Source organism: Myotis brandtii, unplaced genomic scaffold, assembly GCF_000412655.1.
Source record: "Myotis brandtii unplaced genomic scaffold, ASM41265v1 scaffold953, whole genome shotgun sequence".
NCBI lineage: Eukaryota > Metazoa > Chordata > Mammalia > Chiroptera > Vespertilionidae > Myotis > Myotis brandtii.
In genome coordinates, this window is record NW_005371933.1 from 357084 (window position 1) to 372019 (window position 14936).

Below are 14936 nucleotides of genomic sequence, written 5' to 3' on the forward strand. Positions count from 1 at the left end.
TCTCTCTCTCTCTCTCTCTCTAAAACTCAATAAAAACATATCCTCAGGTGAGGATTTAAAAAATTATAACATGCAGCCATTTGGAAATTGCTATTTACTTACATTGGGGGAAAAAGGTACAATATTTACTTTTACCAAGGTATAAGTAGTAACACAATAACTGGTTATTTAAATAAGCTCCCCCCCCAAAAAAAAAAAATTCTAGTTGGAGAGGAACAGGCATTTTTAAAAGACCTAATGCTTCTTCAGTAATTGGGTAAAAAAGACACATAATGGGAAAATAGAATAAGCAAACAAACTCCTTCTTCAGCTCTTTCTACCAAGACTCCTAGTCTTAGAACGAGCCATTCTTTTCCTAAATACGCAGCTAATGAAAGTGTGTGTGATTGCCACAATTCTTCATGGGGCCACTTCCAAACATCTGATGCATTCCTCCATTGACTTCCAGGACCGAATTCAGCACGCCCCGAGGAAGGGCGAGCAGTGCTGCCTCGTCCCTCGTCCCTTGTCCCTGGGTCTAAACTCCCTCCTCTCTGCACGAGAAAGTCTCGCTCCTGCCAACGCTGAGGGCATGTTCTGGACCAGAGCTTGCTCTTCATTTCACTTTTAAACTATTTTGGAAACAAGCAATGGCACCTGCCTCTACAACAACATGTCATATTCGCTCCTGTTGCTTTTATTAACTTTGTAAGACCTTTCTCATCCTTCCTTGCCTTCGGCATCTTTTATTCTGGTAACCCAATTTAACCCCAGGGTCTGGGGCTTCAAGGTGGATGGGTCAGCTGGCTGCTTGAGAAAATGATTACTAAGATATTCTGGTCTAACTTAACCATTTCATCACCTCCGATTACTAAGATATTCTGGTCTAACTTAACCGTTTCACTATCATCATAAGAAAGAAACAGATCTCTCTAGAAAACAAAGGTTTCTCGTCTTTGCCTGCACTCTACTCTTAGGAGAATAATACAAATCGCAGTGGAGGCATGGGGGGCCAAAGGGGTATAACTTTGTAAGACCTTTCTCATCCTTCCTTGCCTTCGGCATCTTTTATTCTGGTAACCCAATTTAACCCCGGGTCTGGGGCTTCAAGGTGGATGGGTCAGCTGGCTGCTTGGGAAAACGAGGGTCATGAGGCACCGCCAGGGTTCCAATCCGGTAGGTCTGGGGTGGGACCCCACAACCTCCATTTGTTACACATCCCAGTCCGAGCACCACACATTGATACCTGCAGCTTTAATGAATCTGAAGAAGTGTGATTTGAGCATCTTCCATGTTAAAGAACGGAAGAGGGCTAGGAAGGCCCAAAGATATAAGACTCACATTCACTGGGTGGCAGAGTGGCTTCTCTGGTCCCCTCGGTGAGAGTGCCAAATGCGACGTGCGGTAACATGCACGCTGCACCTGCTCAGAATACGAGGTTCCCGTCGGAGACTGCAGAACCGCCCCATTCCACCGGGAAGGGGGAGGAAGCTTAGCGGCTAGTCCCCACGGCTTGGAGCCCAGAGGAGCCCATTTCCCTGCACCCTGCCTCCCTCTACACATGAATGGAGGGGGGGTGAAAAGAGAGGAGATGGATTGGGCCAGGGCAGCACTTCTCAAACTCTAGCTGCCAGAGGGCTTGTTACAACACAGAGTGCTGGGCCCAGGCCAGTTTCTGACTCGGGAGGTCTAAGGTAAGGCCCAGGAATTTACATTTCTAACAAGCCCCTGGCCCAAGGACCACACCTGGAGAACCACGAGGTCTGTGAAATGCCATTAAAGCAGTCTGCATTATAGGACAAAACGGGGCAATTTTAACAGTCAAAACTGAGCATTAAAAGCTGTTCCACGGGAAGGTTTGCTAATATTCATTCTCTCATAACAAAGGGAACTGGTTAACGACATAATCTCAGTCCACTGATTCAAATGAATTTCAGCTGGTCTCTCCCTCAGAAACAACAGTGACTTGTAATGCTTATGAATCAAGGAAACCTACTGAGGGTCTATTGTATGCACAGAACTGCTGTGTAGGCCAACTTTCTGGTGGATAAAACGGAAAACAAAAGCAGGGTCCCTGCCTTTAATTTACTAACAATCTGTATCATTTCACCTCTGATTACTAAGATATTCTGGTCTAACTTAACCGTTTCACTATCACCATAAGAAAGAAACAGATCTCTCTAGAAAACAAAGGTTTCTCGTCTTTGCCTGCACTCTACTCTTAGGAGAATAATACAAATCGCAGTGGAGGCATGGGGGGCCAACAGGGGATTTAGGTATTTTTGTTTATTTTCAAACCCACTTCCAGAAGGTGCCCAAGAAACCATAACCCATCGGTGAACAGGAAAATCAATAAAGACCAGAGACACAAGATCTGTAATCCTCACAATCCCACGGAAACAGGCAAAGGGGTCTACGGTTCAAGACCAGACACATAGCCAACACGTTGCAGAGAAAATGTTCACAAACTGAAAAACATTCACGAAACAGCCAGAAAAACTTTACCAGTAACATCACCCTATGCCTATATGGCACTTTGGGGGAAGCTTTCTCATGAACCACATTCTATTTAATATTTACTACAAAATGGGAGGTGTAGCCAATGGGTACCCCGTTACACAAACAGGAACAGAATCGCCCGGAGACGGTGAGTGACTGCCAAGGCGCCCAGCAGTGGCTGCCTTGCATCTACCTCTTCCCTCGGGCTCACCCCCAATCTGTAAATTAGACCGTGGGGTTTGGGGGGGGGCAGGGGGGTGCAGGGTGTTACAGCATTCAAATGTATTCCACAACTTCTGCACTCTCACTTTAACACATGCTAACGGCTCTCTGGGAATTTTCTATGGAGACCAGAGTGGGACTGTCCTCTTCGGTTCTTAAAGGGTTAAATGTTGCATTGTGCATTTAGTGCCATGTGAGGATCCCCAACAATTTGCCTTTTAACACAGCTGTGACCAGAGACTTTTCTTAACCCTCAAGCTTTCACCCTGAGTCTGGTCTGTGACCTTGGTGAGAGTGTCCCCTCTCTGCCAGAGCTCCACAGAGACTTGGGGGTTTGGGGGTGTGGATGGGGGAGGGGGTCCAATCAGCATGGAGCTGGGCTGGCAGTCAGGGCACAACCCAGGTGGTCAGACTATGACAATAATTTGTTGTGGTCCTGAGCACTTTACTGTTCTATATGGAGTTTTTCTCATCCATAAAAAATAGCAATAAAAGTGATTGAATGAATTCTCTATTTAAACTGGTGAGAGTGTCCACTCTGTGCCAGAGCTCCACAGAGGCTTGGGGGTTTGGGGGTGTGGATGGGGGATGGGGTCCAATCAGCATGGAGCTGGGCTGGCAGTCAGGGCACAACCCAGGTGGTCAGACTATGACAATAATTTGTTGTGGTCCTGAGCACTTTACTGTTCTATATGGAGTTTTTCTCATCCATAAAAAATAGCAATAAAAGTGATTGAATGAATTCTCTATTTAAAACATTCTTTTTCCAGGCCTCCAAAGAAGTGCTGAAAATACCAATTCCTTCATCATAAATGCATTTCCAAGTCCCCTTTATTGTCTTACTTATGGCCTTATTATCACCTACCAGACTGACTGGCCCTGCCCTGTCTCCCTTCTCACTAATACTCCAGTCCTACCTGCAAACCAGTAATACTCACTCCTGGCCCCTGCACTGGACCCGTTCCCACCCCGGGCCTTTGTGCTAGCTTTTCTCCTGGCCTAAAAGACTCTTCCTCCAGACCCCTTCGTATCCCTTCCTGACAGAGAGCGTCCCTGACCACGCTCCCCTCCTCCAGCCCCATCCCTCTCTAGCCTACCACCTGCTTTATTTTCTTCTGTGCTTAACACCTCTGTGTGCCTGTACCTGGTACACAGGGGCTCAGTGAAAGTGCAACAAATAAACCCATCCATTCATTCCATAAAGTCTATGTGCACTTGCCAGATACTGAGGGTAAAAGAGGGCTGAGTGTACCCCCCCCTCGCACAGAGCTCACATGCAAGCTGGGACGACACACACACACACACACACACACACACACACACACACACACACACGACTGTGACACGATGTGAACAGTGTTAGGAGGGAAGAGGATGTGTATGCCTGATAGCCACAAGAATTACTTGAATGAGGTTGAGTAATGAATTTTGCTCTCCCACCCATTTTATTTAGGTTTTGAAATGTCTCAGAAAGAATTCATTTGTTGAGCTGCTTGAAGCTTCCCAGTTAATGGCAAAGGCAGAAAAGTGCCCCACTCTTGAGTCAATGTAGCCAATAATTCATCAAGGTGAGGTGTTATGTCTTAGCTGGTTTAAACAGCTTTCACCGTGAAACTTACTTTGAAGATTTTCATTATCAACTATCCACTGGATGTGGTGTTAAAATAAAATACATATGGGTGAAAGGCTGGAGACTCTACTTTTAATTTATAGTAACAATGGTAAAATTAAGTTCCTACAAGACTGCAAGTGAGATTGGAATTGTTTGGTAACCCTACAAGAAATACAGACATTTTTAAGTGTATAAAGACAAAAGAGAGTTATTATTGTATTTTCCTTATTTTATTACCCTGTCTTCCTCCAGTAGCTTTTTACTAGTTACTTCCTCTCTCCTCCCTCCTTTAATTTATTCCCAAAACACCTCTGAAGGTTCCTCTCCAGCCACTGTGTCCTCACTTCTGAATAACTGATTTCACCGGTTCAGAAAAGGTGACCACATCAACTTTGGATAGCAACACCTCCCTTCAACTGGTCTTCCCATCCATCACCCAAATTCATCTTTCCTCAGGCCCAGCAGAACCGAAGGCACGTATTCAAAAACCAGCCCATCCATCTCCTAATTTACAAAACACAACATTTCGCAAACTGTTTACTTACATCCCTGCCAACAATATTACTCAAATGTGGTGGAGTGGAAAAGCCACAGGGAATGGTGTAGTTGGCCAAGAGCAGTATTTGGGGATCTAAAATTACAGGGGGGAAAATCATACCACATTCATTTTACTTAGTCCCAAACCTCTATCAGCTGATGTTGAGCAGAGAGATTCTAAAATTGGCAGGAAGAAAGGAAAAGTTGTCTTAAAGTGCGGGCCATGCCAGGGCAGCCTTCAGAGAAAGAGAGCAGGAGGAAAGAGAATAAGGTGCTGCGCCCTTGAAAAGCTGTCAGAATCGCAGTGTCTGCTGGGCAGGGATAACCCCCCAGAGAAAAGAGGGGAAAGAAAACCACGTGGAGATGATTGCCAAAAGGTGAGGTCAACGGAGGAAGGAGAATTCTTCATGTAGGATTTAGAGGACGGTGTTTACAACACAAGAGAATCAGATGTGCTGGTTCAATTCGATTTTAGTCAATTCAGTTACCATTGGACCATGGCAAGGAGCGGAGCCCGGAGACTTAAAATGACACAAAGAAAACGCTGCTCCCCAGGAGACCCACGCTGTTGGGGAGGCAGGTGCCTCTCCCACCTGGTCCAGCCCTAGGCAGAGCCAAGTCAGAGTGAAATCAGTGCTCAGGGGGGACGAGGAGAGAGTACCATGATTTTCCCCAGGGGATCTGAGAAACTCAAAGAGGGGTGTGTAGCCCTAACCGGTTTGGCTCAGTGGATAGAGCGTCAGCCTGTGGACTGAAGGATCCCAGGTTCCATTCTGGTCAAGGGCATGAATCTTGGTTGCGGGCACATCCCCAGTGGGGGGCGTGCAGGAGGCAGCTGATCAATGTTTCTCTCTCATAGATGTTTCTAACTCTCTATCCCTCTCCCTTCTTCTCTGTAAAAAATCAATTGTGTACAGTAGAAGGCTGGGGCACCCAGGAGGGGGCGAGCCTAAGCATAATGGGAGCCCCTGAGAGCTCAAATATTGTTGGGCACCTCTCCTATATTACTTCATGCGGGACCCCAACAAGCCTCTGAATCACAGTACAGACCATGTTATTCCCGTGCTGTGAATGGGGTCACCTGGCCTTGCCCCAGGTCTCACAGCCCAATGGGCTGTGCCTACCAGAAATGTTCAATCCTGCATAATAAGGAAGGCAAATGAATAGGTGCACATGGACATACACAGATAAATACAGCTGTGATGTATTTTTCCATAAGTACCAAAACAACCAATTTGTGCCACACCAACCAATTATGTACTATTTTCTCTCCACTAACAAGACAGGAAACTTCATTAGCAAAACACGCATTTAGAGCAAGATAAGACCGTAGTCTCTCCCTTATCTATAAATCATTGTGCTTAATTACCACTTCTGGGAGCTTTTAAAAACACGACCCTGTTGGATCTATTATTTTCTGTTTTTGTGGACTTAAAATATCTCGTAATTAAAAATAGAATACTTAGTGGAAAAAACCACTCAGTGTGTTCCAAAAGCATTTCAACCTTTTTAAAAACCATTTTATTTAAGCTCATACATATCACTAACAATTTTGAAATTTTCCAACTCTTGTAAAAACATATTTATCATACACTCCACTAACTAAAGAAAAACTGGATGAAATAACCTGATATGCTACACTCTTCGTATATACCAGTGGTGGGCAAACTGCGGCTCGAGAGCCACATGTGGCTCTTTGGCCCCTTGAGTGTGGCTCTTCCACAAAATACCGACTTCTGCGCATGGGCCCACGAAGTTTCAATCACACTACACGTGCACGCCCGCACGTGGTATTTTGTGGAAGAGCCACACTCAAGGGGCCAAAGAGCCGCATGTGGCTCGCAAGCCGCAGTTTGCCGACCACTGGTATATATATTCAAAAGTGAGCTGAACTAATATTTAGAGGACCCCCACCTTGAGACGTTTCTGAGTTGTTAAGTGTTGGGCTTGGCCCTTAAATTCCCAAACAAGGGTCCTAAATATTGCCCAGCAGAGGGTTCCTTCTGAATCAGCTTCTCAAAATGGGGGCCACCCTCATCAGCGTCACCTGGGTGCTTGTGGAAAGCCCCAGAGACTCTGATTCCATACAGCACTTCAACAAACTCCCGCAATGACCAGCTGCACATTCACGGTGAAGAACCACACATCTAGAACCTCTTAAAACAGACCAAGTCACATGGCCAGAGTCATAACCAAAATCACAAGTAGCCAGTTCCGCCCCCCAGCCCCAGAGCAGCCAGAGGTTCGACATTAGGGAAGAAGCCGAGCGAGTCCACAGTCAACGTTCTGTGTGGGAAGGGCCTCCCGAGCCTGCGCCCACCCGTCCCTGGGCTGCGGCTGGGGAATTCCCAAGTGCCCCAGGGTGACCCACCTCCAAGTAAGCCCACCTCTCAAGTCCATGTGCACAGTATCTATGGGCTTGTGTTAGGAGTTGAATCCTGCCCTCAAAAAAGAAAGATATGTCGGAGTCCTGACCCCCGGTACCTTAGTACATGACCTTAGTTGAACCTTATTTGGACACAGGATCTTTATTATTTGGACACAGGACTCAGGGCTCACTGAGTAGAGAGCCATATTCAGGAGACAGGCAGCGAGGGGCACCCACCCGTCTCTAAAACCCTGCTCTGCATTTTTCATCTTTACACAGTCATATCCCACCGCAATGGTGCTCTCATGGATGGGTTGTCTCCGTTTTTTAGGCAACCGAGTCACATCAGGTTTTGAGCAGGAGTTACAGGAGGTAGTAAAGGGTGTGTAATTTGACCTGAGCAACTGTAAATTCAGGAAAATGCTGGTGCACTATTGTTAAAATGACCAATTAAATTGACCAGTTAAAATGACCAGTTAAATTGACCAGTCAAAATGAGGTCATTAGAAGGAACCCTAATTCAATATGACTGGTGTCTTTATAAAAGGGAAAATTTGGACACAGAGATAGACACACAGAGAGGGAGGATGATGTAAAGAGACACAGGGAGAAGACAGTCTCCTACAAGAAGAGAGGCCTGGAGCAGATCCCTCCCTCACAGCCTCAGGAGGAACCCACCCTGTTGACACCTTGATTTTGGACTTCGAGCCTCCACAATCCTGAGACAGTGAATGTCTACTGTTCTAAGCCACCAGGCCGTGGCACTTTGCTGTGGCAGGCTTAGCAAACTCCACAGCTTGGCAAATCACAAAGGAAACTGAGGCAGTGAAAGCCAATCCAAGCCAGGGCTGTCCGGACGGAGAGCTAAGAAGACCAAGACCTCAAGAGAGAATATGGCACCACTAGACATGCAGGCAGGCGAGGGCGCTGGAAAGAACCAGGAACCAAGAGCCGCAAGGTCTGGGGTGGGGTGTGAGCTCTGCCTCCTCTTTGTAAAGGGGGTGGTAAGTCAAGCCTGCCTCCCCGACCCCCACGGCATGTGAAGATGAAGAAAATGCTCTCAGTGCTCGGGAAAGCAAGGCACAAGCCACCCTCACCCCATCAGGGCACCCTGTCTATGCTCTCGCCCTGGCCGGTGGGTGCTGAAAGAGTAGAGACACAGCCCTAGCACTCCGTGTCACCCTGTCCATTGCTAGGAAGGCCTTGGAAGCAAAATCTGCATTTTTAGGAAAATTCCATTCGAGCTCCCAGACATGTTTGAGTATGTTTGGAATATCCAAGACAACAAAGGACAGGGTCAAAAACAGCAAACTCCTGTGGTTGCCAAAGTCAGGCTTCCTAAAGGCCCAGGGCTCACTGAGTAGAGAAACGTTGAATAGCAGGCCAGGCAGGGCGGGCGGGCAGGCGGTGTGTCCAGGCGGCCCCTGGGCCTGTGGAGGGCTTCCCCACAAAGGTTTAAGTACTATCACAACACAGAATTTATGGCTCCTAAATGTTTGTTTTAACTAGCGTTGAGAACACATATTTGACCCAGTGTGAACTTGACCTCTGGGTCCCTCTCCCTTCACCGGGCTGTCTGTGCAGCAGGACCAGATTCTCCCAGCCGGGCCTCCCACCCTGGCTCCCAGCACTGGGGCCAGGGCAGCCCTCCCAGCAGCTGCCATGGCAAACCTCACTGCAGATCTACTGGCACAGCGGCTGTGGATGGCCATAGCAGGCACATGAAAAATGTGTCATCGCTCTGGGCCTGGCTCCCGAGCTCAGCTAGCACAACCCTGAGCCAAAAGGGCCAGGCGACAGCCTGGAAGTCCCCTTGGTCACCTGGAACCCGGCCACATCGCACCCTCCCGACCGCTGCCATCAGCTGCAGCATCGCTGAGCACCGAGGGTACACATACCTCTGGCCCCCCTGCATACAAAGAAGGAACACGTCTAGGTTTGGGTTTCCTTTTCCCAAAGCAGCATGGGCCGAATGCCAATGGAAAAGCAATGGAATATCGATTTTTCTATTTCTTGCTAAGGAGAGAACAAGTCACTTGCTGTGCATGAGTTAAGTGAGTAAAAACAGACCCTGTCCTCCCCACAGCTGGCTGCGTTTCTCCTCTATTCATAGAATGTGGCACATGGTAAAAGCGAAACAGATCTCCGTTAAGTAAATGAAAGAACCATCCATGCCTTTGCCGAGGGCCCGCCATGTGCCGGGCCCTCCGCCACCTTCCCCCTTCCGCCCCCTCATCCTGCCAGCCCAGCCTCACCCTCATCTCCCCTTTATTCTTTGTGGTGTCCATCCCCACGTCCAGTCTTCTCTTTAAAGCCAAGCGCACTGGCAATGTCTCTCTCTGGCCCACATTTACCCTGAAAGGGGGACAAACAAATTGAAAGAAACCCTTATAGGCGGTGGGTTCAGTTTGGACAGAGAGGGGAAAAAATAAAAAAAATGGGGAGAGGCAAAAACATGAATGCCCCACTCCAAAGACAGAGTTTCTAAGCTACAAAGCCCTCCTCGAAATGTTAACTCTCTGGAGAGAGGAAAAATGTGGCACTATCTCTTTTACCCAAAACTGATACCATTATCAGCAGTCACTTCCTATTAATAACTATAACGCCATATCTGGTGCTGCGATTTCAACTTCCGGAGCTGCACACACAAAGGGTGTCTGGGAACACCAGCATTAGCATGCAATCGGGCGTCCCCACGGAGAGACTGGGCAGCTATAACCCCAGGACCCCCTCTGTGGCTGCGCATAGCCATTCTCTGTCCCTGCGCCTGCTTGTGTCACGTCTCTCTGATCAGAGATTTAAGGGTCACTAAGTCTTCAGTCTTCAGAAGCATTTGCCTGTGGTCCATTTAAATTCAATTTCAATCAACTGAAAACAATCCAGGCTGCCTGGAAGGGGCACCTTATTTTCTTCACTGGATTAAGCAAAGGAAACAACATAAACCCCTCCGATCTCTTAGGCCAGTGGTCGGCAAACTGCGGCTCACGAGCCACATGCGGCTCGTTGGCCCCTTGAGTGTGGCTCTTCCGCAAACTACCAGTTGCGGGTGCACACGTACAGTGCAATTGAAACTTCGTGGCCCATGCGCAGAAGTCGGTATTTTGTGGAAGAGCCACACTCAAGGGGCCAAAGAGCCGCATGTGGCTCGCGAGCCACAGTTTGCCGACCACTGTCTTAGGCAGAAATACTTTTTGCATCCATTGGATATGACCTGAAATTCTTTAACTGAAGCCTTTCAATTATCCTCAAAATACAGTGACAATGAGGAGGCATCCTGGGTGATACAACTGAAGGAGCATGCACATTCTATGACTGCTTTATTGAGGAGGAACTTCATGTGGGCATGCCACTGGGGTTTTTGTGTGTTTTTTGTGTTTTGTTTTGTTTTTGTATTTTTAAGTGTAATAAATTATACCCGAGTGTAACTGTTCAATCTCAGCATAATAAATGAGAGAGGAGACCACACGTCAATTTCTTTTGCAATCTCAATGCCACTAGTATTTACTGAAGTGGTTATAGTCTCAAAAACTGGTGTCAGGATTTTTTCCATTCAATTTATGAATACCTCAGGGGAGTATTTTCCCCTCAGCAAGCGTGTGCACAGGAAAACTAGAGACACACAAATAATCTAATAGTTAGTCTCTTTAGAGTTCTTCTAAAATAAAGCATTCTGGGGCACAGAACAACCCAAAGTGCTTTATTTCTTTTTCCTTGGTAATCAAAGCCAGAAAAGAACAGAATGACTGGCTTTTTCTTTTGTTCTTTTTTTTTTCATCTTTATTGAGGTATAATTGACAAATAAAAATTGTATATATTTAAGGTGTATGCCATTGTTTTGATATGTTGTGAAATCATCACCACAATTAAGCTAATTAACATACCCATCACCTCACATATTTATCATGTCTTTTTTGTGGTGAGGACTCTTTAAGACCTACCCTCTGAGCAAATTCCAGGTCTACTCCACAGTACCGCTAACTATTGTCACCTTGCTGGGCATTAGATCTCCAGAACTTACTCATCGTCCCCATTTACTCATCACCCCCAACCCTAAATTACTTTAAAAAGAGCCCTAGCTAGCTTGGCTCAGTGGATAGAGCGTCAGCCTGGGGACTGAAGGGTCCCAGGTTCAATTCTGGCCAAGGGCACATGCCTGGGTTGTGGGCTCGATCCCCAGTAAGGGGTGTGCAAGAGGCAGCCGATCAATGATTCTCTCTCATCATTGATGTTTCTATCTCTCTCCTTCTCCCTTCCTCTCTGAAATCAATAAAGAAATTTTTTTTTTAAAAAAAAGAAAACCATGACAAGGACGAATGTTGGGGAAACACACACAGGGAAAAAAGAAAGAGAACCAAGTCATAGATCCATGAGACAGGATTTCCTTGGCTTCATCCAATAATAAACTCTGAGAATCTTCCTGGTTTCATCAAGGTTTTCACATCCGTCCCCTTTCACCTTCATACCTGCAATAATCCTACAAGGTCGGCACATGTTTGGCAGTCGTTTCAGGCTGGGAAACTGGGTTAGAGAGGTCAAATGATCTCTAATGAGTTTGCCAAGGCCTCACAGCTAGTGAAGGCTTGAGGTTCTGAACTCAGTCTTCTTCTAAACCAAGAGTATTTCCTAGTGTCACGCTGCTCAGCCGTGGACACAGGTTTCCAGCATCAGTGGCAACCCCCGCTGTCCCATCTGAAAGCAACAGGCTCCTTCATCTTGCCAGCTACGCGAGACACACACAAGGCAAGTCCCGGGTTGAAAAAGATCCAACTAGATACATCACTGTGGACTGAGCACTGACCTACCCCAAGATCATTTTTAAAAACAATTATTGCTGAGAGGACTTGTGGTTTAGGTTTCTAGCATTTGGGCCTGAGTTCATTTGTCAGGTTGGGCAGGAAGGATACTCTTTCGAAGGAAAGTGATGTTGCATTGCTTAGATCCCAGCGCTACCCGAGGGCTACATTCCAGGATCTGGAAGGATAACTTGGGCCGACAGCCAGAAGCATTTGTTGTTGGTGTTGTGATACTACATTAATGGAGCGATGTCCTCCGGAACCTGCAGGAACTGTTCAACCCTAGCTTCTCAGAGACACACCCAGCTGTGCCTAGGCGCACACACGCCTTTCCTCTCTCACCTGGAGAAGCAGAAAGCCATGTGGCGATTCCTCAAGATCTAGATGTTCTGCTTCTAGAGCATCTTTGGATCCTCTAGAAGAGTGGTTCTCAACCTGTGGGTCGCGACCCCTTTGGCGGTCGAAGGACCCTTTCACAGAGGTCACCTAAGACCATCCTGCATATCAGATATTTACATTACGATTCATAATAGTAGCAACATTACAGTTATGAAGTAGCAACGAAAATAATTTTATGGGTGGGTCACAACATGAGGAACTGTATTTAAAGGGCCAGAAGGTTGAGAACCACTGCTCTAGAATGTCTTTGGGTCCCCCAATCCTCAGACAACCCAAGAACGGGGGACTACCTCTTTTCCCAGAGGGCACTTAATTGCAAGTAAACTTCTCAAAGTCTTGATGCATTCTCTCCGACAGGCAGCAAGGGGCACCCACCCGTCTCTAAAACCCTGCTCTGCATTTTTCATCTTTACACAGTCATATCCCACCGCAATGGTGCTCTCATGGATGGGTTGTCTCCGTTTTTTAGGCAACCGAGTCACATCAGGTTTTGAGCAGGAGTTACAGGAGGTAGTAAAGGGTGTGTAATTTGACCTGAGCAACTGTAAATTCAGGAAAATGCTGGTGCACTATTGTTAAGTGCAATCTAAGAAGTGACAAGTTTATGATTTAATCTCAAATGCCTACAACCCTGAGCATTTCTGATCTAGTGGTTTGAGTTCAATAAGTGAGTTCACAGCTGCCATTGCTCCTTGATCACAGCCAAATCCTAACCCACCTGAACACTCCCTTTTACAAAATTAAAGCCACTGTGCCAAAGTCCTCCTTACTTTCAAGGACTGAAGGCATTTTTCAACAAACAAGTTCACCAGGATGACTGTACTAGGATGTTTAAAATTTCATCCACCAGTATTTTGAAATCCAAACCACACACAAGACAAACTGCTAAATCTGACTTGTTATGCTGAATACTGATAAGCAGCTGAAATTTTGGACGATTCCAGTCCACATAGTTATGGCTCAAGCGCTCTGTAGAGAACACCTAAGAATGCTTAACTTTTTCTGAGTGGAAGTAAAATTTCTCTATTTCCAATGAACACGAGACAGAAGCAACTTATCAAGAGGAGCCTCAAAATATGCTTCACCTTAATCCTTAACTTGATGCACAGGGGAAATATTTCCAAATCTAAATGCATCATTAATCTATTCATCTAAAACACTGCTAAGCATGATTATTAACTGCAGGAAACCCCGCCCGTCAAACAGCCAGGCCTCAAGGAGGCTGGTTGCTGTTTTCAGAAAGCTTTAAAAACTACTGATGCTTTGCCCAGCTGGCGTGGCTCAGTGGTTGAGCGTTGACCTATGAACCAGGAGGTCACGTTTCGATTCCTGGTCAGGGCACGTGCCCGGGTTGTGGGCTCCATCCCCAGGGTGGGGGGTGCAGGAGGCAGCTGATCAACGATTCTCTCTCACCACTGATGTTTCTATCTCTCTCTCCCTCTCCCTTCCTCTCTGAAATAAATAAAAATTTGTTTTTTAAAAAAAACTAGTTGTTTTTTCCTAAAATAGGGCCCTCTACTTCCCATTCCCCTCCTGCCATCATCTTACGTCTCAATTAATAGTATTGCTCCTGTCACATGGCACATCCTCCAACAGGAATTTTTTGCCTAACTCCTGATTCACAGGTGTGACCGAGTGATTAATACCTGAGTTGAGTGCAGAGGAGTCTTGGCTGCGTGGCTCCAGACAACAGTCTGCTGCTGGCATTGATACCAACGTTCCCATGGCCCAGCCCTCCCCGGATGGTAATGAAGGCTGCAGATAATGGGGTGGATTGTACTCCAGACACCAGCGTATCCAGGACAGCATTAGCCCCTTTCACGTGACCCCTGTCGGATCGCCCAGTGTGAACAGCCCCACGCTGCCTACCGTGCAGGGCCGCTGTGCGCATGGAGACTTACGTTTGGTGCACCTCTGGGAGCCAGGGGCCTTACTCCAGCCTTGGCAGCACTGCCCTCCACAGACGTTGACCCTGAAACAAAGCAAGACTCCTGAGTCCAGCAGTGGCAGCACTCTCTCCCAGAGAACCCAGCCTTCTAGGGGGTTCCCACAAGCCCAACATCCTGCTTCCATATTCCTCTGGCTCCCAGAGAGTCCTCGCGGGTGTCCAGGATGCCTGACCCAGAGATGCCCAGTTAGAAGGGTAAGGACCTAGAATCAGGAAAGGGTGGGGGAACCAGGAAGCCAGCATGCCCTGGGGCTATACAGGAGGAGACAACGAGGTCCAAATAAGTGGTTTCTTTAACCCTCAAAGTAGAGCCAAATGTATTGTGTACGTTATCTGCACCCACATTTTCAATTGCATTTTAGTTTTAGAGAAAAGTCTCCCAACAAGGAGGGGTGAGATCACAATGCTTGGAACCACCCTTGAAGAAAAACACCAAATAATCAAAACCAGTCCCCCCCCACCACACACACACACACACACCCCAACCTGTGACTAACGGCCAAAGAGAGCTGGGAGAATGTTTAAGAGCCCCCAATAACAGAAACTTTTCAGCAGAAACTTCTGTCGGTGCTAAGACAC

At 47.0% G+C, this 14936-nt stretch overlaps 1 protein-coding gene across 1 annotated transcript in view; it reads right to left on the reverse strand.

The window, feature by feature from the left end:
• Positions 1-14376, reverse strand: part of LOC106724749 (latent-transforming growth factor beta-binding protein 1-like) — a 136543-nt gene extending 122167 nt beyond the window's left edge. Inside the window, exon 1 of the mRNA XM_014533185.1 lies at positions 14311-14376. The gene's annotated coding sequence lies outside the window, so the exon portion shown is untranslated. The remainder of the gene's footprint in view (positions 1-14310) is intronic.
• Positions 14377-14936: the final 560 nt, after the last annotated feature.